Here is a 25,909-nt window from a genome sequence, read left to right on the forward strand (position 1 = left end):
GCGACGTGATTTCGTGTTTTCATTGTGTATTGTATTGTGTCCAGATTACAGTTCAGTCATGCCGCTCTTTTCCAAGTTACGTCAGATAAAAACTAGAAAGGGTCTGTTAGAGGAAGCGGTTCCTGTCCCGCCTAGGGACAGTCCAGGTCACTTTATGTATCAGAAACATGGCATAAGCGCCATAATGTATCTAGATTTATGGGTAGAGTATACCAAACAGTTAGAAGAAAAGTATAGATGGCCCGTATCGGGTACATGGGATGCCGAATGTATCATGCGAGTAGAAGAAGCATTATGGAAAAAGAAAGCCAGACAGTCACAGAAAGATGCCATCGAGTTATGGCGTAAAGAAGCGCATAGAAGAACGGAAAAGGAAGTCAGAAAGTCAGAGTTAAGTAGAGAATCCCAAGAACGAGCCCAAGAAAGAGAATTAATCGAGATAGGTGAACAAGTCAAAGCCGAACAGTCAGACAGACAGAGGCATGCCCTTATTAAGGGTATGTATCCTCTCCTTGCCGAAGGTCTGCCAAAAGCGACCCCAGAGGCATCCAGTAATTTCCCGCCACCATTAGTTCCGACCAAGCTACGTCACAAACCGACCGCAGCTGATATTTTTATTTCGTCCTATCTGGACGACACAGTCCCCGAATATGCAAATCCTGTTCGCGCTCCGCCAGTCCCTGTAAACCAGGTAATTCATGCTCCTCCAGACACCGGGGTGCCCTTAACAGCTCCCCCGGCCCAGTCCGCCATACAAGTCCAGCCCACGTTACAATTACCGACTCTGCCAGGACGAAGAATGTCAGTCGACGATTCTAGTCTAGGGGCCGCAGGAGGAGGTCTTCCTCAAACCCCGCCGCCACACAAGCGTTTAACATTACTCGAATTACATGCTCAAGCGTTACAGCGCACGCCCAAACATCAGTCTGTTACAGAAATCAGGCAAACCCTTAACGAATGTGTCTATGATCCAGTTCCAGGCGAATATAATATGGTTTTATATTCCTTACGTGTAAGGAGGGTGACCGAGTATCTAGTCACCTTGCCGAATATGAAAGAAGATCTAGACAGAATATATCGTTTCATCCGTACAGGGGATGATCCAGAAAGTATTGGCGAGATTATGTCTCAAAGGAAAGCCGAGATCCAGCTCATGATATTAAAGTTCCTGATCAATTGTCTAATAAGAGAACAAGATTATCCGTCTAAAGATCCCGCCTAAATGAGAATCCTGACAAGGTGGAGTGATAATATAGCCGAGGGTAAGCACAAGACCGTCGGTGCCATGGAGAGTATGTACAAGAAAATCCGTAAAGAAATAATAAGGTTACACGACCAGCGTAAAGCAGCACAAGTAAGCGAGAAAGAAAGTATCTCTGATCCTGAAGAAGAGGACGAGAATTCCGCCAGAATAGCGTATGTAGGAAAATCTAGATTTCCAGATCGCCATTTACGTCTAGAACACAAGTCTGTTTTTCATTATCCAGCACCAGAACTAGGTTCTCTAGAACAAGTATTTCAAGCTACCGATCACATTCTGAAATCACGAATCGGTTATAGTGAGTTAAGTACCATGCATGAACAAGAACTAGCCCGATCAGCAGTCCGATGGATTACTGATTCTACCACTTTTCCAGACGAAATAGTGGCACAAATGTTCCTAAAACTGCCCCCAGCCGAGCAACGACTGGTGGGTATGTATATGGTCCAGTACCTCATTACTCTGTATGAGGGTCAACATTCTGATCCAGGTCCGTTGCATGATATCCTGAACGAGTTACTCCAGTATAAATGGAAAGGTCTAGGTACCGATTTAATTAGTGTCATTCTAGAACAGCGCCACAAATATAGAACGTTTTTGAACCCGCATTTTGTTCATGTCTCACCCCCAGAAAGTAAATCATTTTACATAGACAGACAGAATCCGTTACGAGAAGTCCACCCAGTTAAAGGAACGGGTGGCGAAATGCAACGGGTGTTTGTATACACTCCGATTTCAAAGATGGAACTTCTTGAAATGAAGAAATTAATTCCCTGTCATGACAAAGATCCAGCAGGGTTCCATAGAGAATTAAAAGACATGCTCCGTATGGGAGAATACACTTACCCAGACATCATTAAAATGTTAAAGGTCCTGTTACCCGCAGGGGTGTATGAAAAGTTAAAGGAAAAGGAATGGGAGGTGGGAGAGAAAAAGATCGATTGGACAGCTCTAGAAGCTGAAGACAAGGCACGAGTACCAGGTACCGGTCTTGGAGATAAATGTAAAGAATTACCAGAATTACTGATTCAAGTTTTACCCAGATTATTGACAACTAGGAAGGAAGACTGGGATGCAATCTCAGCCTGTAAACAGAAACAAGATGAAGATATTAGTGATTTTTATTCTAGATTTGAAAAATGTTTTAGTATTAACAGTGGTCTCAAGACAAGTAGTGAGTCATACCCTCACCTTTTCGTTACCAAATTAGTCGAGAATTCAAGCCCACAAATTAAAAATCGAGTTTTAAAAGTCGAAAGCACCTGGCAAGCAAATACCCCGTCCCAGATGCTCCAGATGCTCCAGTATCACCAGAATAGAATCAGGGAAGAGCAAGAACACGAAAGAAAACGTATGAAAGACACGAAAATGAAAGTACTAGTTGCACAATCTGTTCCTCAAGACAGTCAGAAGAGGGGTCCGAATCAAGCCAGTCATCCTGCAGCTCCCGTTAAAGGGAACTGCAATTATTGTAAACAGCCAGGTCATTTTATAAACGAGTGTGCAGTTCTGAAACATAACATAGCTACTGGTAAGACTAAAGAAAGACCACGTCCGCCTAGACAAGAACAAGTTTCACAGATTCCTCAGTCACAGAATGCACAACAGACAGTTTCCGCACCGCAGCCTATTGCTGCAACACAGCACGTTACATCGCAGATGTACCAGTATGCACAGTCTGAGTATCCAGAGTACCAGTCATATTCATGAAACAGCCTAGAGAGGGAGGTAGGCTTGCCTCTCATCGAGATACCTGTAGATCAAGAAGGTCCCTATGTTCACAGTCAAGTATTAGGGAAAGACAGAAAGTTTTTGATCGATACAGGGGCAAGTAGGACCACAATTAGTCATGCCGAAGTTCCAGGGGCTCCGCTCTCAGGCTCAAGAAATGTTTCCCTTGGATTTTCAGGAAAGCCAATAGTTAATGAGATATCTAAGCCAGTTACTCTAGAAGTAGGTCCATTGTCCCGCACTACTGATCTGTTACTTACTAAGTCATGTCCAGAAAATCTATTAGGCATTAAGACACTGAAAGAATTAGGTGCAGTTATTTGCTGTTCCCCAGAGGGAATACGTCTGTTCCTACGTGACTTTAAGGGTCACTATGTATTACGAGATTTTGATTCAAGATTGTCTAATGTTCCACAGCACTTATGGGCGCAAGGTCCAACTGATGTAGGTTACATGCAAATCACACCCCATCGTGTGACTCTCAAGCCAGGTGTAGTGTTACCACGAATCAGACAGTACAGATTGCCACCTGAGGCTGTAGCAGCCTTATCCAAAATTATTGACGAGCTCATGGCTCAAGGAGTAGTTGTAGAAACTGACTCCAATATATGCAATTCTCCGATCATTCCAGTCATGAAACGTACTGATCCGAATGCACCCCCAGTATATCGATTAGTGATTGATTTACGAGAGCTTAATAAATGTATTATTCCTCAGTACCCAGTTGTTCCAGACATCTCTTCCCTATTAACAGCCATTGATTCCGAAGCCATGTTCTTCACTGTCATAGACCTCAAGAATGCATTTTTTAGTGTTCCAATTCATCCAGACAGCCAGTTTCTTTTCGGATTTTGTTTAAATGGAAGGAGCTATATGTTTACACGCGCTCCTCAAGGTTTCACAGAAAGTCCTAGTATTTACAGTCAGGCACTCAAGAGACAACTAGACAATATTCACATGCCAACTGACACTGCCCTGCTCCAGTATGTCGATGATCTACTGATCACAGCCCGTTCTGAACGTGCCTGCGAGCGAGCATCCCTTACAGTCCTGTATTTTCTAGCCGAGATGGGGCACAAGGTGTCACCTTCGAAGCTTCAATTCTGTGTTCAGCAAGTGGTATACTTAGGACACTTGCTGTCCAAGAGGGGTAGGCAGTTGACACCAGACCGTATCCAGTTAATAGCGAGTCTTCCCCAGCCCAGAACCCAGAAGGAGGTACGTGCTTTTATCGGCCTTACTTCTTATTGTAGACAATGGATTCCCCAGTATGCATTTCTAGCCAAGCCACTGATACAGTTAACGACACAGGAGGCAGCCGTATCGACTGTCCTCCCTTGGACATCTGACCATACACTTAGTTTCAACGAGTTAAAGAAAGCCCTATGTCAAGCTCCAGTTCTAGCTACACCGAACTACAGTAAGCCTTTTACACTTTTCGTTACTGAACGCGAAGGTACAGCATTATCTGTTCTTACACAAGATCAAGCAGGACAATACAAGCCCTGTGCTTATTTTTCGTGCACATTAGATCCAGTCGCCCAGGCGTTGCCTGCGTGCCTCAAGTCAGTTGCAGCCACAGCACTAGCTATCAGACAAAGTGATTCCATAGTTTTAGGGCATTCCCTGACAGTACAAGTTCCACACTCCGTAGAAGTTCTTTTAAACCGAACACAAACACAGCACTTGACAATTGCACGTTTAACAGGTTATGAATTGACACTGTTCCAGCCACACATAGAAATCAGACGCTGCAACGTCCTGAATCCTGCTACACTGTTACCATCAGTTAATTCAAATCCAGACCCACATGATTGCGTGGAAGTAGTTAACATTACGACAAAGCCAAGACAAGACCTGACAGACATTCCGTTACCAGATCCTGACCTGACACTTTATGTGGATGGTTCATGTATGAGAACTAGTACAGGAGAACTAGTCGCCGCGTATGCAGTGACTACTGACACTGAAGTTATTGAAACACACCGTATTGACACCCTGTCCGCTCAAGCAGCAGAGCTAGTCGCTCTGACACAAGCCTGTATACACGCCAAGAACCTGAAAGTTAATGTTTACACAGATTCACGTTACGCATTCGGAGTTGTACACGACTTCGGAGTGCTCTGGCAGGAGAGAGGTTTCATGACTTCTCATGGAACCAAGATTCAGCATGGTCTCCTTATTCAAGCCCTGTTAGATGCCATACATTTACCGACATCTATTGCTATCATGAAATGCAAAGCACATACGAAAGTTACAGACATTATTTCCCAAGGTAATGATCTAGCAGACCGCACAGCCAAGCTTACAGCACAGACTCCAGACATTCCAGTTAACATGACACATATTCCAGATCCGACTACATGTATGACAGTTAAGGACCCTACTCAAGACGTCATAGATATACAGTTACATGCTACCCCCGATGAAATCAAGAAATGGTCTGAACAAGGAGGGGTCCAGACAGATCAAGGATGGTTAACGAAGGGTAGAGCCACATGGTTTCTCCCCGATTCTATGGTTCAAGTCATTATTAATACCGCACATAGTCCAGCACATTTAGGAGAAAAAGCTATGTTAGACAGTATCCAGAACATTTGGTTCAACAAGCATTTACGAGCTGCAGCCAAGCAGAAAGTCCGTACCTGTATGATATGTTGTCAGTTTAATCCAGGTAAAAGTGTCCCGGTGGAACAAGGTGGTTTCCAGCCCCCTGACCACCCTTTTGAGGTCCTCCAGATGGATTATATTCAGATGGAGCGATGTCGAGGTTTCAAGTATGTCCTTGTAGTTGTATGCGCTTTGTCCAGGTGGACAGAAGCATATCCAGTCCCAGATTACACAGCCGCGACCACTGCCAAGCAGTTGGTTCGTGAATTTTTCCCTAGATATGGACTCCCTAGAGTCGTATATTCTGATAACGGTCAGCCATTCTCATCTGAACTCATGAAGCACGTTTCCCTTTTGTTAGGGTACCAGTGGAAGTTCCATTGTGTACGCCATCCTGAAGCAGCCGGTCTAGTCGAAAGACATAATCAGACCCTGAAAATCCGTATTGCCAAAGTCTGTAAAGAAAAAGGTGTGGACTGGCTAGTAGCTCTGCCAGTCGCTTTGTTTTATATGCGCATGGTCGCACATTCCAGATCAGGTCTGTCCCCGTATGAGGTCGTATTCGGCCGCCCCCCTAACATGTGGGGTACTCCTAGACCCCGAAGTATTACCGATGTTTCATGTAATATGCTGACAGATTACCTAGCTTCCTTGATGTCTGCCCTCAACTCATGTCGTTCACAGGTTGCTGCCGCCTTTCCAGACAATACCGAGGTGGCACCGCATGAAATCGTTCCAGGTTCCCTAGTGATGGTCCGGAATTTCGACAGATCAAGTCCGCTGGAACCTCGTTGGAAAGAGCCACGTCAGGTCCTCCTCACCACCCGTACAGCCGTGAAGTTGGAAGGCAGAAAAGGATGGATCCACCTGTCTCATGTTAAACTTTTTAAAGGACTGAAATCCGTTTCTAAAAACATTTCCCAGGATTTGAAGGACTGCCAGAATATTGCTCTTAAGGACTGTCCCGCAAAAGACATTACTACAACCCCTCCCTTGTTAGAGAAAACTCCGCAACAGGAGTATAAGTTAAAGCTCAGGTCTAGTAAAATAAGTCAGTCAGTTTGATTGTATAAGTCCTCCCCTAGGTGAAACGGTTAGACTGTTTCTGACATGTATAAAATAGACCCCCATAGTGAGAGAGTCAGTCGAAGTTCAATTCAATGTATCGTTTTTCTGAGTTTCGTATTATTCATCAGCATAATGATTTCCTGCACCAGCTATGCGTTCTATCTGTATTTTCCAGTTCCTCATGCTAATATGTCTGCTAATGCTACAGTAGAGCACACGTTTAGTGATCTGCCTCCTCACGAATATTCATACCGCCTCGCTATGCGCAACAACACATTTATCCGTATGTTACATTATTCACACCAGACCAGCAATGCCACTAATTGTTGGGTGTGTGGTCGACTCCCCCCTTTTCAGACACCGAAGGGAGTTCTGCCACTCTTTCCTTATCCATTCTCACATAATGGTTCGTGTGGAGCATGGTCCACGTTAACGTCATCCTCAACAGATATGTCTTTTCTTAACAGTACATGTTTTCCAGACAAGAAAGGTCTCCCCCACAGAACAGGTTTAGATCTAGAAAATGAAGTATATAATTTAGGTAATTATTCGTCGAATTTCATGGTCCTAAATGTTCAGTCTGATACTACTCCAGACTTACCTGCTATTTCAGTACTACCAGTCAAAGGCGAATTATGTGTCCGTAATTATGGTTCCGTACACGTAGGACATAGTGATTGTACTACTGTTATCCAGTATAGTGACAGTGGGAAATCTGTTTTCAAAGCTTCACGTCATTCTTATTTTATTTGTGGTCAAACTGCATATGTTCGTCTGCCCCTCGATTGGGAGGGAACCTGTTACATTGCTTTCCTACTGCCACCTGTTTTCCTAGCCCCATCTGATTATCACAGAAACACACATCTAGTACACATTAGACATAGAAGGGAGTCCCCAATTGTCGATTATACTGAAACTACTCTAGAACAGTATACAGATTTCAATAAAGGTTTCTTCTTCTTTGTAGGACCTGTCCAGAATAGTAAACTAATTCGTAGGTTAACAAGAACCCTTGAAGCTGTAGTAAATGAGACTGCCTCTGCTCTAGGTAACTTAACCGAAGAACAATCTGCTATGAGATTTGTCGTTTTGCAAAATCGTCTCGTCCTTGACGTCATACTGGCCGATAGGGGCGGGGCCTGTAGAGTCATCGGATCTAGTTGCTGTATTTTCATTCCAAATAACGCGCCGTCTGTTTATTCAGCTATAACCAGACTCCATAAAATTGCCCATCTGTTACACCAAGATCCAGGCACCTGGACATGGTCCGGTTGGTTCTGGAATATAATTTCCGCCTGGGGATGGAAAGTCCCGTCCTTTCTAGGTATTGCAGTAGCGATCATATTTAGCTGCTGCCTCTGTATACAATGTGGCCCTGCGATTTGCAGCATGTGTGCTACCTCTTGTATTCCTAGTCCCAAGCCCCGTTCTAAATCCCGTTCCAAGACAATTCGAGACGAGCAAATGGTACTGTATGAAATGATAGATGGTATCATGAAAATTGATGTTTCCTGATGGAAACGTAGTGACAAGGAGGGAATGTGGAAAAGTAAATTTTGCCATGTTCTGTGTCCCTACGCCTCATCCATCATATGTTATGTGTGCATGACCAATATGCATATGTTATTCCCCACGTCCGATTAATGACGCAATTACAGTTGTGTCCACCTCTGGTATGTCATTTTCCAGTCCTCGTGAATACTACGAATATCAGGCCTAGGTAAAGTTATGTTGCCACGTTTCTTAGTGTGCACGTTATTCCATTATAAAGTCCCCGTTTCCAGGCCTCAAAAGAGCCCGGACCCTGGATTCAGCTCCTGTCTCCTGAAAGCCTCGCTGAGGAGCGATACAGCCCCCACCTGTATCCTCGACCCTTCACTTACTTCCTGCCTCGCAGTGCCCGGTGCAGCTTGGCTCTGCCTCTGAGTCTGCCAAAAGTATGTTATGATTCCAGCTATCAGTTCAGTCCTCCTTCTCTGCATTCCTAAGCTACTGAACTGCATCAATAGTTTCCGTCATTGTCTAGCCTTCTCGGCTCCACGTTAGAGAAATACTGTATTAATGGTCATTTAATATTCTTCATCACGCACTACATGTAGAATAATGCATGGTTCAGTCTTAGAATCAAGTTAGCTTTTCCCCTCATGACTCCTAGTTTATATCAACATGTTCCCTAAACATCAGATACCAGATAGGGTTTAGGTACATGTCGCTCCGACCCTCCAGACTCTAGTCTCTGCTCCTAGCACAGAGTTCGTAGCCCCCAGCTTCTCCTAGTAACACGTCATTGCCAGTTTTCGCGCACCATTAGGTTAGAGGTCCCGGCTCCTTAGGTAGCCCCCTCCTATGTTTCCGCCCATTCATGACATATTCTGTTACGTTTTCATCACATGCCTAAGTATACTCCCAGTTACACCTCTTTTTACTGTTATCTTTCGCGACTGCTACGCGTCACGCCTTCTGCTCCACCCACTGCTACGCCTACTGCAATGTAATGCTATGTGTTTGCGCTATGTATATAAGTTGATGTATTGTTATTAAAAGTTAGCGCGCTCATCCCAGACCAAGCCCCAGCAGCTGCTGGGCCTCTTTTCCCCTGCTGGGCCCCAGTTGTCCTGCTGGGCCCTGTCACCTCTGTTCTATGCAGGTTGTCCTGATCCTGTCCTTATGCTGTAATAAACCTGCAGAAACTCCTACTACCTCGAATCTTGACTCTTATTTTATTGAGCTATCTGTTATTCATTCATTCATTCAAAAATAGATCCGGTATTATTTATATATCGAGGGCTCGGCAGTTCTTCTTGGAGCTCTTGAGTTCGTCGGTGAACCATGTGGCTTTCTTGCTGCCGGGTCTGCTGGGCGGGGTTCTCAGCGGGGCGAGCTCGTCCGTGCAGATGCTGATCCACTTCGTGAGGTTGTCGGCGGCCTGGCTGGGGTTCGTTGAGCCGGCAGGGGGGTGCTGGCTCAGGGAGGTGGCGAGCTGGTCTGCTGTGATCTTGTTCCAGTTTCTGCGGGCGGCCTGTCGCTGGTGGTGGTGAGTCGTCGTTCTCCTGAAGGTGAAGTGGACGCAGCTGTGGTCCGTCCAGTGGAGTTCTGTGGCGTGGCTGAAGGTGACGTCTTTGCTGGATGAGAAGACGGCGTCGAGTGTGTGTCCGGCGAGGTGGGTGGGGGTGGACACTAGCTGCTTGAGTCCCAGATTGGCGAGGTTGTCGAGCAGGGTGCTGGTGTTGCGGTCGTTGTTGTTCTCCAGGTGGAAGTTGAGGTCCCCCAGGAGGATGTAGTCGGCGGAGGGGAGGGCATGCGGGCTGACGAAGTCGGCGATGTCCTCGCTGAATTGGGTGCGTGGTCCCGGAGGTCGGTAGATCAGGGTGCCTCTAAGGGTGGTGGTTGGGTTGGTGTGGATCTGGAAATGCAGGTGTTCGGCGTTGGTCAGGGTATTGTCGGTGCTGGTCGTGAGACGGATGGTGTTCTTGTGGATGATGGCGATGCCTCCTCCTGTCTGGTTGGCGTTGCGGTCCCTCCGGACGATCTTGTAGCCCTCTGGGATGGCGATGGCGATGTCGGGAGCTGAAGAGGCGTTCATCCAGGTCTCCGTGAGGAAGGCGATGTCAGGGGCTGTGGCGTCTAGGAGGTTCCAGAGTTCGATGGCGTGTCTGTGGACGGAGCGGGTGTTGAGCAGGATGCACTTGAGGTGGGTGCTGCTGGTGTTCGACTTGGCGGGTGCTGGTGCGAGGCAAGTCCGGATGCAGGTGAACTCGCAGGCGTGGCAGCTGAAAGGTCCGTGGGTTCGTCGTGGGGTGGCTTGGTGGCAATCTGGGAGTCGGCCGGTGTTGAGTGCGATGAGGGAGGCGGCGGAGTACGTCAGACGGGTCGGCCGGGGTCCTCGTGGGCCAGGGGTCCTGGCGCTGGTCGCGATCCGGTCGCGGACGGGCGCAGACGGGCTTACCTTTGGTGCGCCTTCGGCGCACAATCGGCGCACCCGCTGCGCGTGGCCGCTGCGCGTTCGCACGGTCGCCATATAAGGCGAAGTGCGCGGGTGGGCGGAGCAGCTGGGAGGCGGGAGCGGGGAGGGAACAGAAGAAAAAAGGGGCGGGGTCTGCGATGGTGGCGGGAAGCGGGGAGCGGGGAGGGAAGACGGGGGGCGGCGAGGAGGGCGGGAACAGAAGGAGATTAGAGCAAAACAGGGAAAAAAAAGGCAACATGACACATATGGGTGGGGATGGCAGTAGTGATGGGCAACATGCCCCTATGAGTGGGGGGTCAGTAGTGATACGCAACATGACATATATGGGTGGGGATGGCAGTAGTGGTGGGCAACATGACACATATGGGTGGGGGTGCAGCAGTGTTAGGCAACATGCCCCTCTGAGTGGGGGGCAGTAGTGATGGGCAACATGCCTCTATGGGTGGGGGGGCAGTAGTGGTGGGCAATATTACACATAAGGGTGGGGGTGGCAGTAGTGGTGGGAACCATGCCCCTATGGGTTGGGGCAGTAGTGATAGGCAACATGACACATATGGGTGGTGGTGGCAGTAGTGGTGGGCAACATGACACATATGGGTAGGGTGCAGTATTGTTAGGCAACATGCCCCTATGAGTTATGGGGCAGTAGTGATGGGCAACATGCCCCTATGGGTGGGGGGCAGTAGTGGTGGGCAAAATGACACATATGGGTGGGGGTGGCAGTAGTGGTGGGCAACATTACACAGATGGGTGGGGTGGCACTAGTGATGGGCAACATGCCCCTATCGGTGGTGGGGGGCAGTAGTGGTGGGCAACATGACACATATGGGTGGGGGTGGCAGTAGTGGTGGGCAACATGACACATATGGGTAGGGGTGCAGTAGTGTTAGGCAACATGCCCCTATCGGTGGTGGGGGCAGTAGTGGTGGGCAACATGCCCCTATGGGTGGGGGGCAGTATTGGTGGGCAACATGACACAAATGGGTGGGGGTGCAGTAGTGTTAGGCAACATGCCCCTATGAGTGGGTGGCAGTAGTGATCGGCAACATGCCCCTATTAGTGGAGGAGCAGTAGTGATATGCAACATGACACATATGGGTGGGGGTGGTAGTAGCGGTGGGCAACATGCCCCTTTGAGTGGGGAGCAGTAGTAATGGGCAACATGCCCCTATGAGTGGAGGGCAGTAGTGATAGGCAACATGACACATATGGGTTGGGGTGACAGTAGTGGTGGGCACCATGACACATATGGGTGGGGGTGCAGTAGTGTTAGGCAACATGCCCCTATGAGTGGGGGCAGTAGTGATAGGCAACATGCCCCTATGGGTGGGGGGCAGTAGTGGTGGGCAAAATGACACATATAGGTGGGGGTGGCAGTAGTGGTGGGCAACATTACACAGATGGTTGGGGTGGCACTAGTGATGGGCAACATGCCCCTATCGGTGGTGGGGGGCAGTAGTGGTGGGCAACATGACACATATGGGTGGGGGTGGCAGTAGTGGTGGGCAACATGACACATATGGGTAGGGGTGCAGTAGTGTTAGGCAACATGCCCCTATCGGTGGTTTGGGGCAGTAGTGATAGGCAACATGCCCCTATGGGTGGGGGGCAGTAGTGGTGGGCAATATGCCCCTGTGAGTGGGGGGAGGCAGTAGTGATAGGCAACTTGCCCCTATGAGTGGGGGGCATTAGTGATAGACAACATGACACATATGGGTGGGGGTGGCAGTAGTGGTGGGCAACATGACATATGGGTGGGGGTGTAGTAGTGATGGGCAACATGCCCCTATGAGTGGGGGGGCAGTAGTGGTGAGCAACATGGCCCTAAGGGTGGGGGGCAGTAGTGATGGACAACATGCCCCTATGGGTGGGGGCAGTAGTGGTGGTCAACATGACATATGGGTGGGGTGGCAGTAGTGATGGGCAACATGCCCCTATGGGTGGGGGGGCAATAGTGGTGGGCAACATGACACATATGGGTGGGGGTGGCAGTAGTGGTGGGCAACATGCCCCTACGGGTGGGAGGGCAGTAGAGATAGGCAACATGACACATATGGGTGGGAGTGGCAGTAGTGGTGGGCAACATGACATATGGGTGGGGGTGGCCGTAGTGGTTGGCAACATGACACATATGGGCGGGGGTGCAGTCGTGTCAGGCATCATGCCCCTATGAGTGGTGTGGGGCAGTAGTGATGGGCAACATGCCCCTATGAGTGGGGGGTCAGTAGTGATAGGCAACATGCCCATATGGGTGGGGGGCAGTATTGATAGGCAACATGACACATATGGGTGGGGTTGGTAGTAGTGGTGGGCAACATGACACATATAGATGGTGGTGGCAGTAGTGGTGGGCAACATGACACATATGGGTAGAGTGCAGTATTGTTAGGCAACATGCCCCTATGAGTTATGGGGCAGTAGTGATGGCAACATGCCCCTATGGGTGGGGGGCAGTAGTGGTGGGCAAAATGACACATATAGGTGGGGGTGGCAGTAGTGGTGGGCAACATTACACAGATGGTTGGGGTGGCACTAGTGATGGGCAACATGCCCCTATCGGTGGTGGGGGGCAGTAGTGGTGGGCAACATGACACATATGGGTGGGGGTGGCAGTAGTGGTGGGCAACATGACACATATGGGTAGGGGTGCAGTAGTGTTAGGCAACATGCCCCTATCGGTGGTGGGGGGCAGTAGTGGTGGGCAACATGCCCGTATGGGTGGGGGGCAGTAGTGGTGGGCAACATGACACAAATGGGTGGGGGTGCAGTAGTGTTAGGCAACATGCCCCTATGAGTGGGGGGCAATAGTGATGGGCAACATGCCCTTATGGGTGGGGGCAGTGGTGGTGGGCAACATGACACATATGGGTTGGGGTGGCAGTAGTGGTGGGCAACATGACATATGGGTGGGGGTGGCAGTAGTGATCGGCAACATGCCCCTATTAGTGGAGGAGCAGTAGTGATATGCAACATGACACATATGGGTGGGGGTGGTAGTAGTGGTGGGCAACATGACATATGGGTAGGGGTGGCAGTAGTGATGGGCAACATGCCCCTTTGAGTGGGGAGCAGTAGTAATGGGCAACATGCCCCTATGAGTGGGGGGCAGTAGTGATACGCAACATGACACATATGGGTGGGGGGGCAGTAGTGGTGGGCAATATTACACATAAGGGTGGGGGTGGCAGTAGTGGTGGGAAACATGCCCCTATGGGTGGGGGCAGTAGTGATAGGCAACATGACACATATGGGTGGGGTTGGTAGTAGTGGTGGGCAACATGACACATATAGATGGTGGTGGCAGTAGTGGTGGGCAACATGACACATATGGGTAGAGTGCAGTATTGTTAGGCAACATGCCCCTATGAGTTATGGGGCAGTAGTGATGGGCAACATGCCCCTATGGGTGGGGGGCAGTAGTGGTGGGCAAAATGACACATATAGGTGGGGGTGGCAGTAGTGGTGGGCAACATTACACAGATGGGTGGGGTGGCACTAGTGATGGGCAACATGCCCCTATCGGTTGTGGGGGGCAGTAGTGGTGGGCAACATGACACATATGGGTGGGGGTGGCAGTAGTGGTGGGCAACATGACACATATGGGTAGGGGTGCAGTAGTGTTAGGCAACATGCCCCTATCGGTGGTGGGGGGCAGTAGTGGTGGGCAACATGCCCGTATGGGTGGGGGGCAGTAGTGGTGGGCAACATGACACAAATGGGTGGGGGTGCAGTAGTGTTAGGCAACATGCCCCTATGAGTGGGGGGCAATAGTGATGGGCAACATGCCCTTATGGGTGGGGGCAGTGGTGGTGGGCAACATGACACATATGGGTGGGGGTGGCAGTAGTGGTGGGCAACATGACATATGGGTGGGGGTGGCAGTAGTGATCGGCAACATGCCCCTATTAGTGGAGGAGCAGTAGTGATATGCAACATGACACATATGGGTGGGGGTGGTAGTAGTGGTGGACAACATGACATATGGGTAGGGGTGGCAGTAGTGATGGGCAACATGCCCCTTTGAGTGGGGAGCAGTAGTAATGGGCAACATGCCCCTATGAGTGGAGGAGCAGTAGTGATATGCAACATGACACATATGGGTGGGGGTGGTAGTAGCGGTGGGCAACATGCCCCTTTGAGTGGGGAGCAGTAGTAATGGGCAACATGCCCCTATGAGTGGGGGGCAGTAGTGATAGGCAACATGACACATATGGGTTTGGAGTGACAGTAGTGGTGGGCACCATGACACATATGGGTGGGGGTGCAGTAGTGTTAGGCAACATGCCCCTATGAGTGGGGGTGCAGCAGTGTTAGGCAACATGGCCCTCTGAGTGGGGGGCAGTAGTGATGGGCAACATGCCTCTATGGGTGGGGGGGCAGTAGTGGTGGGCAATATTACACATATGGGTGGGGTGACAGTAGTGGTGGGAAACATGCCCCTATGGGTGGGGGGCAGTAGTGATAGGCAACATGACACATATGGGTGGGGTTGGTAGTAGTGGTGGGCAACATGACACATATGGGTGGTGGTGGCAGTAGTGGTGGGCAACATGACACATATGGGTAGGGTGCAGTATTGTTAGGCAACATGCCCCTGTGAGTTATGGGGCAGTAGTGATGGGCAACATGCCCCTGTGGGTGGGGGGGGGCAGTAGTGGTGGGCAACATGACACATATGGGTGGGGGTGGCAGTAGTGGTGGGCAACATGACACATATGGGTGGGGGTGGCAGTAGTGGTGGGCAACATTACACATATGGGTGGGGTGGCACTAGTGATGGGCAACATGCCCCTATCGGTGGCGGGGGGCAGTAGTGGTGGGCAACATGACACATATGGGTGGGGGTGCCAGTAGTGGTGGGCAACATGACACATATGGGTGGGGTTGCAGTAGTGTTAGGCAACATGCCCCTATGAGTTGGGGGCAATAGTGATGGGCAACATGCCCTTATGGGTGGGGGCAGTGGTGGTGGGCAACATGACACATAAGGGTGGGGGTGGCAGTAGTGGTGGGCAACATGACACATATGGGTGGGGGTGGCAGTAGTGATCGGCAGCATGCCCCTATTAGTGGGGAGCAGTAGTAATGGGCTACATGCCCCTATGAGTGGGGGGCAGTAGTGATAGGCAACATGACACATATGGGTGGGGGTGACAGTAGTGGTGGGCAACATGACACATATGGGTGGAGGTGCAGTAGTGTTAGGCCAAATGCCCCTATGAGTGGGGGCAGTAGCGATGGGCAACATGGGGGGCAGTAGTGGTGGGCAATATGCCCCTATGAGTGGGGAGAGGCAGTAGTGATAGGCAACATGCCCCTATGAGTGGGGGGCATTAGTGATAGACAACATGACACATATGGGTGGGGTGGCAGTAGTGGTGGGCAACATGACACATATGGGTGGGGGTGGCAGTAGTGATATGCAACATGACACATATGGGTGGGGGTGGTAGTAGTGGTGGGCAACATGACATATGGGTAGGGGTGGCAGTAGTGATGGGCAACATGCCCCTTTGAGTGGGGAGCAGTAGTAATGGGCAACATGCCCCTATGAGGGGGGGCAGTAGTGATAGGCAACATGACACATATGGGTGGGGGTGACAGTAGTGGTGGGCAACATGACACATATAGGTGTGGGTGCAGTAGTGTTAGGCAACATGCCCCTATGAGTGTGGGCAGTAGTGGTGGGCAACATGCCCCTATGAGTGGGCGTGCAGTAGTGGTGGGCAATATGCCCCTGTGAGTGGGGGGAGGCAGTAGTGATAGGCAACATGCCCCTATGAGTGGGGGGGCATTAGTGATAGACAACATGACAACATGACACATATGGGTGAGAGTGGCAGTAGTGGTGGGCAACATGACACATATGGGTGGGGGTGTAGTAGTGATGGGCAACATGCCCCTATGAGTGGGGGGGCAGTAGTGGTGAGCAATATGGCCCTAAGGGTGGGGGGCAGTAGTGATGGACAACATGCCCCTATGGGTTGGTGGCAGTAGTGGTGGTCAACATGACATATGGGTGGGGTGGCAGTAGTGATGGGCAACATGCCCCTATGGGTGGGGGGCAATAGTGGTGGGCAACATGACACATATGGGTGGGGGTGGCAGTAGTGGTGGGCAACATGCCCCTATGGGCTGGAGGGCAGTAGAGATAGGCAACATGACACATATGGGTGGGAGTGGCAGTAGTGGTGGGCAACATGACACATATGGGTGGGGGTGGCCGTAGTGGTTGGCAACATGACACATATGGGTGGGGGTGCAGTCGTGTCAGGCATCATGCCCCTATGAGTGGTGTGGGGCAGTAGTGATGGGCAACATGCCCCTATGGGTGGGGGGCAGTAGTGGTGGGCAACACAATACATATGGGTGGGGGTGGCAGTAGTGGTGGGCAACATGACTCATATGGGTGGGGGTGGCAGTAGTGATGGGCAACATGCCCCTATGGGTGGGGGGCAGTAGTGGTGGGCAACATGACACATATGGGTGCGGGTGCAGTAGTGTTAGGCAACATGTCCCTATGAGTGGGGGGGCAGTAGTGATGGACAATATGCCCCTATGGGTGGGGGGCAGTAGTGGTAGTCAACATGACACATATGGGTGGGTGTGGCAGTAGTGGTGGGCAACATGACCCTACAGGTGGGGGTGCAGTCGTATTAGGCAACATGCCCCTATGAGTGGGGGGCAGTAGTGGTGGACAACATGACACATATGGGTGGGGGTGGCAGTAGTGATGGGCAACATGCCCTTATGTGTGGGGAGAAGTAGTGATAGGCAACATGACACATATGGGTGGGGATGGCAGTAGTGATGGGCAACATGCCCCTATCAGTAGTGATAGGCAACATGACACATATGGGTGGGGGTGGCAGTACTGATGGGCAACATGCCCCTATCAGTGGGGGGTCAGTAGTGATAGGCAACATGACACATATGGGTGGGGGTGGCAGTAGTGGTGGGCAACATGACACATATGGGTGGGGGTGCAGCAGTGTTAGGCAACATGCCCCTCTGAGTGGGGGCAGTAGTGATGGGCAACATGCCTCTATGGGTGAGGGTGGCAGTAGTGGTGGAAAACATGCCCCTATGGGTGGGGGGCAGTAGTGATAGGCAACATGACACATATGGGTGGGGTTGGTAGTAGTGGTGGGCAACATGACACATATGGGTGGTGGTGGCAGAAGTGGTGGGCAACATGACACATATGGGTAGGGTGCAGTATTGTTAGGCAACAACACCTATGAGTTATGGGGCAGTAGTGATGGGCAACATGCCCCTATGGGTGGGGGGCAGTAGTGGTGGGCAAAATGACACATATGGGTGGGGGTGGCAGTAGTGGTGGGCAACATTACACAGATGGGTGGGGTGGCACTAGTGATGGGCAACACGCCCCTATCGGTGGTGGGGGGCAGTAGTGGTGGGCAACATGACACATATGGGTGGGGGTGGCAGTAGTGGTGGGCAACATGACACATATGGGTAGGGGTGCAGTAGTGTTAGGCAACATGCCCCTATCGGAGGTGGGGGGCAGTAGTGGTAGGCAACATGCCCCTATGGGTGGGGGGTAGTAGTGGTGGGCAACATGACACAAATGGGTGGGGGTGGCAGTAGTGGTGGGCAACATGACACATATGGGTAGGGGTGCAGTAGTGTTAGGTAACATGCCCCTATGAGTGGGGGGGGCAATAGTGATGGGCAACATGCCCTTATGGGTGGGGGCAGTGGTGGTGGGCAACATGACACATATGGGTGGGGGTGGCAGTAGTGGTGGGCAACATGACACATATGGGTGGGGGTGGCAGTAGTGATCGGCAACATGCCCCTATTAGTGGAGGAGCAGTAGTGATATGCAACATGACACATATGGATGGGGGTGGTAGTAGTGGTGGGCAACATGACAAATGGGTAGGGGTGGGAGTAGTGATGGGCAACATGCCCCTTTGAGTGGGGAGCAGTAGTAATGGGCAACATGCCCCTATGAGTGGGGGGCAGTAGTGATAGGCAACATGACACATATGGGTGGGGGTGACAGTAGTGGTGGGCAACATGACACATATGGGTGGGGTGCAGTAGTGTTAGGCAACATGCCCCTATGGGTGGGGGGGCAGTAGTGGTGGGCAATATGCCCCTGTGAGTGGGGGGAGGCAGTAGTGATAGGCAACATGCCCCTATGAGTGGGGGGCATTAGTGATAGACAACATGACACATATGGGTGGGGGTGGCAGTAGTGGTGGGCAACATGACACATATGGGTGGGGTGTAGTAGTGATGGGCAACATGCCCCTATGAGTGGGGGGGCAGTAGTGATGAGCAACATGGCCCTAAGGGTGGGGGGCAGTAGTGATGGACAACATGCCCCTATGGGTGGGGGGCAGTAGTGGTGGTCAACATGACATATGGGTGGGGTGGCAGTAGTGATGGGCAACATGCCCCTATGGGTGGGGGGCAATAGTGGTGGGCAACATGACACATATGGGTGGGGGTGGCAGTAGTGGTGGGCAACATGCCCCTATGGGTGGGAGGGCAGTAGAGATAGGCAACATGACACATATGGGTGGGAGTGGCAGTAGTGGTGGGCAACATGACACATATGGGTGGGGTGGCCGTAGTGGTTGGCAACATGACACATATGGGTGGGGGTGCAGTCGTGTCAGGCATCATGCCACTATGAGTGGTGTGGGGCAGTAGTGATGGGCAACATGCCCCATATGAGTGGGGGGTCAGTAGTGATAGGCAACATGACATATATGGGTGGGGGTGGCAGTAGTGATGGGCAACATGCCCCTATGAGTGGGGGGGAAATAGTGATAGGCAACATGACACATATGGGTGGGGATGGCAGTAGTGGTGGGCAACATGACACATATGGGTGGGGGTGCAGCAGTGTTAGGCAACATGCCCCTCTGAGTGGGGGACAGTAGTGATGGGCAACATGCCTCTATGGGTGGGGGGGGGGGGCAGTAGTGGTGGGCAATATTACACATATGGGTGGGGGTGGCAGTAGTGGTGGAAAACATGCCCCTATGGGTGGGGGGCAGTAGTGATAGGCAACATGACACATATGGGTGGGGTTGGTAGTAGTGGTGGGCAACATGACACATATGGGTGGTGGTGGCAGTAGTGGTGGGCAACATGACACATATGGGTAGGGTGCAGTATTGTTAGGCAACATAACCCTATGAGTTATGGGGCAGTAGTGATGGGCAACATGCCCCTATGGGTCGGGGGCAGTAGTGGTGGGCAAAATGACACATATGGGTGGGGGTGGCAGTAGTGGTGGGCAACATTACACAGATGGGTGGGGTGGCACTAGTGATGGGCAACACGCCCCTATCGGTGGTGGGGGGCAGTAGTGGTGGGCAACATGACACATATGGGTGGGGGTGGCAGTAGTGGTGGGCAACATGACACATATGGGTAGGGGTGCAGTAGTGTTAGGCAACATGCCCCTATCGGAGGTGGGGGGCAGTAGTGGTAGGCAACATGCCCCTATGGGTGGGGGGTAGTAGTGGTGGGCAACATGACACAAATGGGTGGGGGTGGCAGTAGTGGTGGGCAACATGACACATATGGGTAGGGGTGCAGTAGTGTTAGGTAACATGCCCCTATGAGTGGGGGGGGCAATAGTGATGGGCAACATGCCCTTATGGGTGGGGGCAGTAGTGGTGGGCAACATGACACATATGGGTGGGGGTGGCAGTAGTGATCGGCAACATGCCCCTATTAGTGGAGGAGCAGTAGTGATATGCAACATGACACATATGGATGGGGGTGGTAGTAGTGGTGGGCAACATGAGAAATGGGTAGGGGTGGGAGTAGTGATGGGCAACATGCCCCTTTGAGTGGGGAGCAGTAGTAATGGGCAACATGCCCCTATGAGTGGGGGGCAGTAGTGATAGGCAACATGACACATATGGGTGGGGGTGACAGTAGTGGTGGGCAACATGACACATATGGGTGGGGGTGCAGTAGTGTTAGGCAACATGCCCCTATGGGTGGGGGGGCAGTAGTGGTGGGCAATATGCCCCTGTGAGTGGGGGGAGGCAGTAGTGATAGGCAACATGCCCCTATGAGTGGGGGGCATTAGTGATAGACAACATGACACATATGGGTGGGGGTGGCAGTAGTGGTGGGCAACATGACACATATGGGTGGGGTGTAGTAGTGATGGGCAACATGCCCCTATGAGTGGGGGGGCAGTAGTGATGAGCAACATGGCCCTAAGGGTGGGGGGCAGTAGTGATGGACAACATGCCCCTATGGGTGGGGGGCAGTAGTGGTGGTCAACATGACATATGGGTGGGGTGGCAGTAGTGATGGGCAACATGCCCCTATGGGTGGGGGGCAATAGTGGTGGGCAACATGACACATATGGGTGGGGGTGGCAGTAGTGGTGGGCAACATGCCCCTATGGGTGGGAGGGCAGTAGAGATAGGCAACATGACACATATGGGTGGGAGTGGCAGTAGTGGTGGGCAACATGACACATATGGGTGGGGTGGCCGTAGTGGTTGGCAACATGACACATATGGGTGGGGGTGCAGTCGTGTCAGGCATCATGCCACTATGAGTGGTGTGGGGCAGTAGTGATGGGCAACATGCCCCATATGAGTGGGGGGTCAGGAGTGATAGGCAACATGACATATATGGGTGGGGGTGGCAGTAGTGATGGGCAACATGCCCCTATGAGTGGGGGGGAAATAGTGATAGGCAACATGACACATATGGGTGGGGATGGCAGTAGTGGTGGGCAACATGACACATATGGGTGGGGGTGCAGCAGTGTTAGGCAACATGCCCCTCTGAGTGGGGGACAGTAGTGATGGACAACATGCCTCTATGGGTGGGGGGGCAGTAGTGGTGGGCAATATTACACATATGGGTGGGGGTGGCAGTAGTGGTGGAAAACAGGCCCCTATGGGTGGGGGGCAGTAGTGATAGGCAACATGACACATATGGGTGGGGTTGGTAGTAGTGGTGGGCAACATGACACATATGGGTGGTGGTGGCAGTAGTGGTGGGCAACATGACACATATGGGTAGGGTGCAGTATTGTTAGGCAACATAACCCTATGAGTTATGGGGCAGTAGTGATGGGCAACATGCCCCTATGGGTGGGGGGCAGTAGTGGTGGGCAAAATGACACATATGGGTGGGGGTGGCAGTAGTGGTGGGCAACATTACACAGATGGGTGGGGTGGCACTAGTGATGGGCAACATGCCCCTATCGGTGGTGGGGGGCAGTAGTGGTGGGCAACATGACACATATGGGTGGGGGTGGCAGTAGTGGTGGGCAACATGACACATATGGGTGGGGGTGGCAGTAGTGATCGGCAACATGCCCCTATTAGTGGAGGAGCAGTAGTGATATGCAACATGACACATATGGATGGGGGTGGTAGTAGTGGTGGGCAACATGACATATGGGTAGGGGTGGCAGTAGTGATGGGCAACATGCCCCTTTGAGTGGGGAGCAGTAGTAATGGGCAACATGCCCTTATGAGTGGGGGGCAGTAGTGATAGGCAACATGACACATATGGGTGGGGGTGACAGTAGTGGTGGGCAACATGACACATATGGGTGGGGGTGCAGTAGTGTTAGGCAACATGCCCCTATGGGTGGGGGGGCAGTAGTGGTGGGCAATATGCCCCTGTGAGTGGGGGGAGGCAGTAGTGATAGGCAACATGCCCCTATGAATGGGGGGCATTAGTGATAGACAACATGACACATATGGGTGGGGTGGCAGTAGTGGTGGGCAACATGACACATTTGGGTGGGGGTGTAGTAGTGATGGGCAACATGCCCCTATGAGTGGGGGGGCAGTAGTGGTGAGCAACAAGGCCCTAAGGGTGGGGGGGCAGTAGTGATGGACAACATGCCCCTATGGGTGGGGGGCAGTAGTGGTGGTCAACATGAACATGACATATGGGTGGGGTGGCAGTAGTGATGGGCAACATGCCCCTATGGGTGGGGGGGCAATAGTGGTGGGCAACATGACACATATGGGTGGGGGTGGCAGTAGTGGTGGGCAACATGCCCCTATGGGTGGGAGGGCAATAGAGATAGGCAACATGACACAAATGGGTGGGAGTGGCAGTAGTGGTGGGCAACATGACACATATGGGTGGGGGTGGCCGTAGTGGTTGGCAACATGACACATATGGGTGGGGGTGCAGTCGTGTCAGGCATCATGCCCCTATGAGTGGTGTGGGGCAGTAGTGATGGGCAACATGCCCCTATGGGTGGGGGGCAGTAGTGGTGGGCAACACAATACATATGGGTGGGGGTGGCAGTAGTGGTGGGCAACATGACTCATATGGGTGGGGGTGGCATTAGTGATGGGCAACATGCCCCTATGGGTGGGGGGCAGTAGTGGTGGGCAACATGACACATATGGGTGCGGCTGCAGTAGTGTTAGGCAACATGTCCCTATGAGTGGGGGGCAGTAGTGATGGACAATATGCCCCTATGGGTGGGGGGCAGTAGTGGTAGTCAACATGACCCATATTGGTGGGGGTGGCAGTAGTGATGGGCAACAAGCCCCTATCAGTGGGGGAGCAGTAGTGATAGGCAACATGACACATATGGGTGGGGGTGGCAGTAGTGGTGGGCAACATGACCCTACGGGTGGGGGTGCAGTAGTATTAGGCAACATGCCCCTATGAGTGGGGGGCAGTAGTGGTGGACAACATGACACATATGGGTGGGGGTGGCAGTAGTGATGGGCAACATGCCCTTATGAGTGGGGGGAAGTAGTGATAGGCAACATGACACATATGGGTGGGGATGGCAGTAGTGATGGGCAACATGCCCCTATCAGTAGTGATAGGCAACATGACACATATGGGTGGGGGTGGCAGTACTGATGGGCAACATGCACCTATAAGTGGGGGTCAGTAGTGATAGGCAACATGACACATATGGGTGGGGGTGGCAGTAGTGGTGGGCAACATGACACATATGGGTGGGGGTGCAGCAGTGTTAGGCAACATGGCCCTCTGAGTGGGGGGCAGTAGTGATGGGCAACATGCCTCCATGGGTGGGGGGGCAGTAGTGGTGGGCAATATTACACATATGGGTGGGGGTGACAGTAGTGGTGGGAAACATGCCCCTATGGGTGGGGGGCAGTAGTGATAGGCAACATGACACATATGGGTGGGGTTGGTAGTAGTGGTGGGCAACATGACACATATGGGTGGTGGTGGCAGTAGTGGTGGGCAACATGACACATATGGGTAGGGTGCAGTATTGTTAGGCAACATGCCCCTGTGAGTTATGGGGCAGTAGTGATGGGCAACATGCCCCTATGGGTGGGGGGGCAGTAGTGGTGGGCAACATGACACATATTGGTTGGGGTGGCAGTAGTGGTGGGCAACATGACACATATGGGTGGGGGTGGCAGTAGTGGTGGGCAACATTACACATATGGGTGGGGTGGCACTAGTGATGGGCAACATGCCCCTATCGGTGGTGGGGGGCAGTAGTGGTGGGCAACATGACACATATGGGTGGGGGTGCCAGTAGTGGTGGGCAACATGACACATATGGGTGGGGGTGCAGTAGTGTTAGGCAACATGCCCCTATGAGTGGGGGGCAATAGTGATGGGCAACATGCCCTTATGGGTGGGGGCAGTGGTGGTGGGCAACATGACACATAAGGGTGGGGGTGGCAGTAGTGGTGGGCAACATGACACATATGGGTTGGGGTGGCAGTAGTGAACGGCAGCATGCCCCTATTAGTGGGGAGCAGTAGTAATGGGCTACATGCCCCTATGAGTGGGGGGCAGTAGTGATAGGCAACATGACACATATGGGTGGGGGTGACAGTAGTGGTGGGCAACATGACACATATGGGTGGAGGTGCAGTAGTGTTAGGCCAAATGCCCCTATGAGTGGGGGCAGTAGCGATGGGCAACATGCCCCTATGAGTGGGGGGGCAGTAGTGGAGGGCAATATGCCCCTATGAGTGGGGAGAGGCAGTAGTGATAGGCAACATGCCCCTATGAGTGGGGGGCATTAGTGATAGACAACATGACACATATGGGTGGGGTGGCAGTAGTGGTGGGCAACATGACACATATGGGTGGGGTGGCAGTAGTGATATGCAACATGACACATATGGGTGGGGGTGGTAGTAGTGGTGGGCAACATGACATATGGGTAGGGGTGGCAGTAGTGATGGGCAACATGCCCCTTTGAGTGGGGAGCAGTAGTAATGGGCAACATGCCCCTATGAGGGGGGGCAGTAGTGATAGGCAACATGACACATATGGGTGAGGGTGACAGTAGTGGTGGGCAACATGACACATATGGGTGGGGGTGCAGCAGTGTTAGGCAACATGCCCCTATGAGTGGGGGCAGTAGTGGTGGGCAACATGCCCCTATGAGTGGGCGTGCAGTAGTGGTGGGCAATATGCCCCTGTGAGTGGGGGGAGGCAGTAGTGATAGGCAACATGCCCCTATGAGTGGGGGGGCATTAGTGATAGACAACATGACACATATGGGTGGGAGTGGCAGTAGTGGCGGGCAACATGACACATATGGGTGGGGGTGTAGTAGTGATGGGCAACATGCCCCTATGAGTGGGGGGCAGTAGTGGTGAGCAAAATGGCCCTAAGGGTGGGGGGCAGTAGTGATGGACAACATGCCCCTATGGGTGGGGGGCAGTAGTGGTGGTCAACATGACATATGGGTGGGGTGGCAGTAGTGATGGGCAACATGCCCCTATGGGTGGGGGGCAATAGTGGTGGGCAACATGACACATATGGGTGGGGGTGCAGTCGTGTCAGGCAACATGCCCCTATGAGTGGTGTGGGGCAGTAGTGATGGGCAACATGCCCCTATGGGTGGGGGGCAGTAGTGGTGGGCAACACAATACATATGGGTGGGGGTGGCAGTAGTGGTGGGCAACATGACTCATATGGGTGGGGGTGGCAGTAGTGATGGGCAACATGCCCCTATGGGTGGGGGGCAGTAGTGGTGGGCAACATGACACATATGGGTGCGGGTGCAGTAGTGTTAGGCAACATGTCCCTATGAGTGGGGGGGGGAGTAGTGATGGACAATATGCCCCTATGGGTGGGGGGCAGTAGTGGTAGTCAACATGACCCATATGGGTGGGGGTGGCAGTAGTGATGGGCAACAAGCCCCTATCAGTGGGGGAGCAGTAGTGATAGGCAACATGACACATATGGGTGGGTGTGGCAGTAGTGGTGGGCAACATGACCCTACGGGTGGGGGTGCAGTAGTATTAGGCAACATGCCCCTATGAGTG

At 52.1% G+C, this 25,909-nt stretch overlaps 1 long non-coding RNA gene across 2 annotated transcripts in view; it reads left to right on the top strand.

The window, feature by feature from the left end:
- The window catches only part of LOC144824480 (uncharacterized), a 950,201-nt gene that overhangs the window by 248,999 nt on the left and 675,293 nt on the right, over nucleotides 1-25,909 (top strand). The window lies entirely within an intron of this gene.

This window comes from Lissotriton helveticus, chromosome 3_1 (assembly GCF_964261635.1).
Source record: "Lissotriton helveticus chromosome 3_1, aLisHel1.1, whole genome shotgun sequence".
Lineage (NCBI taxonomy): Eukaryota > Metazoa > Chordata > Amphibia > Caudata > Salamandridae > Lissotriton > Lissotriton helveticus.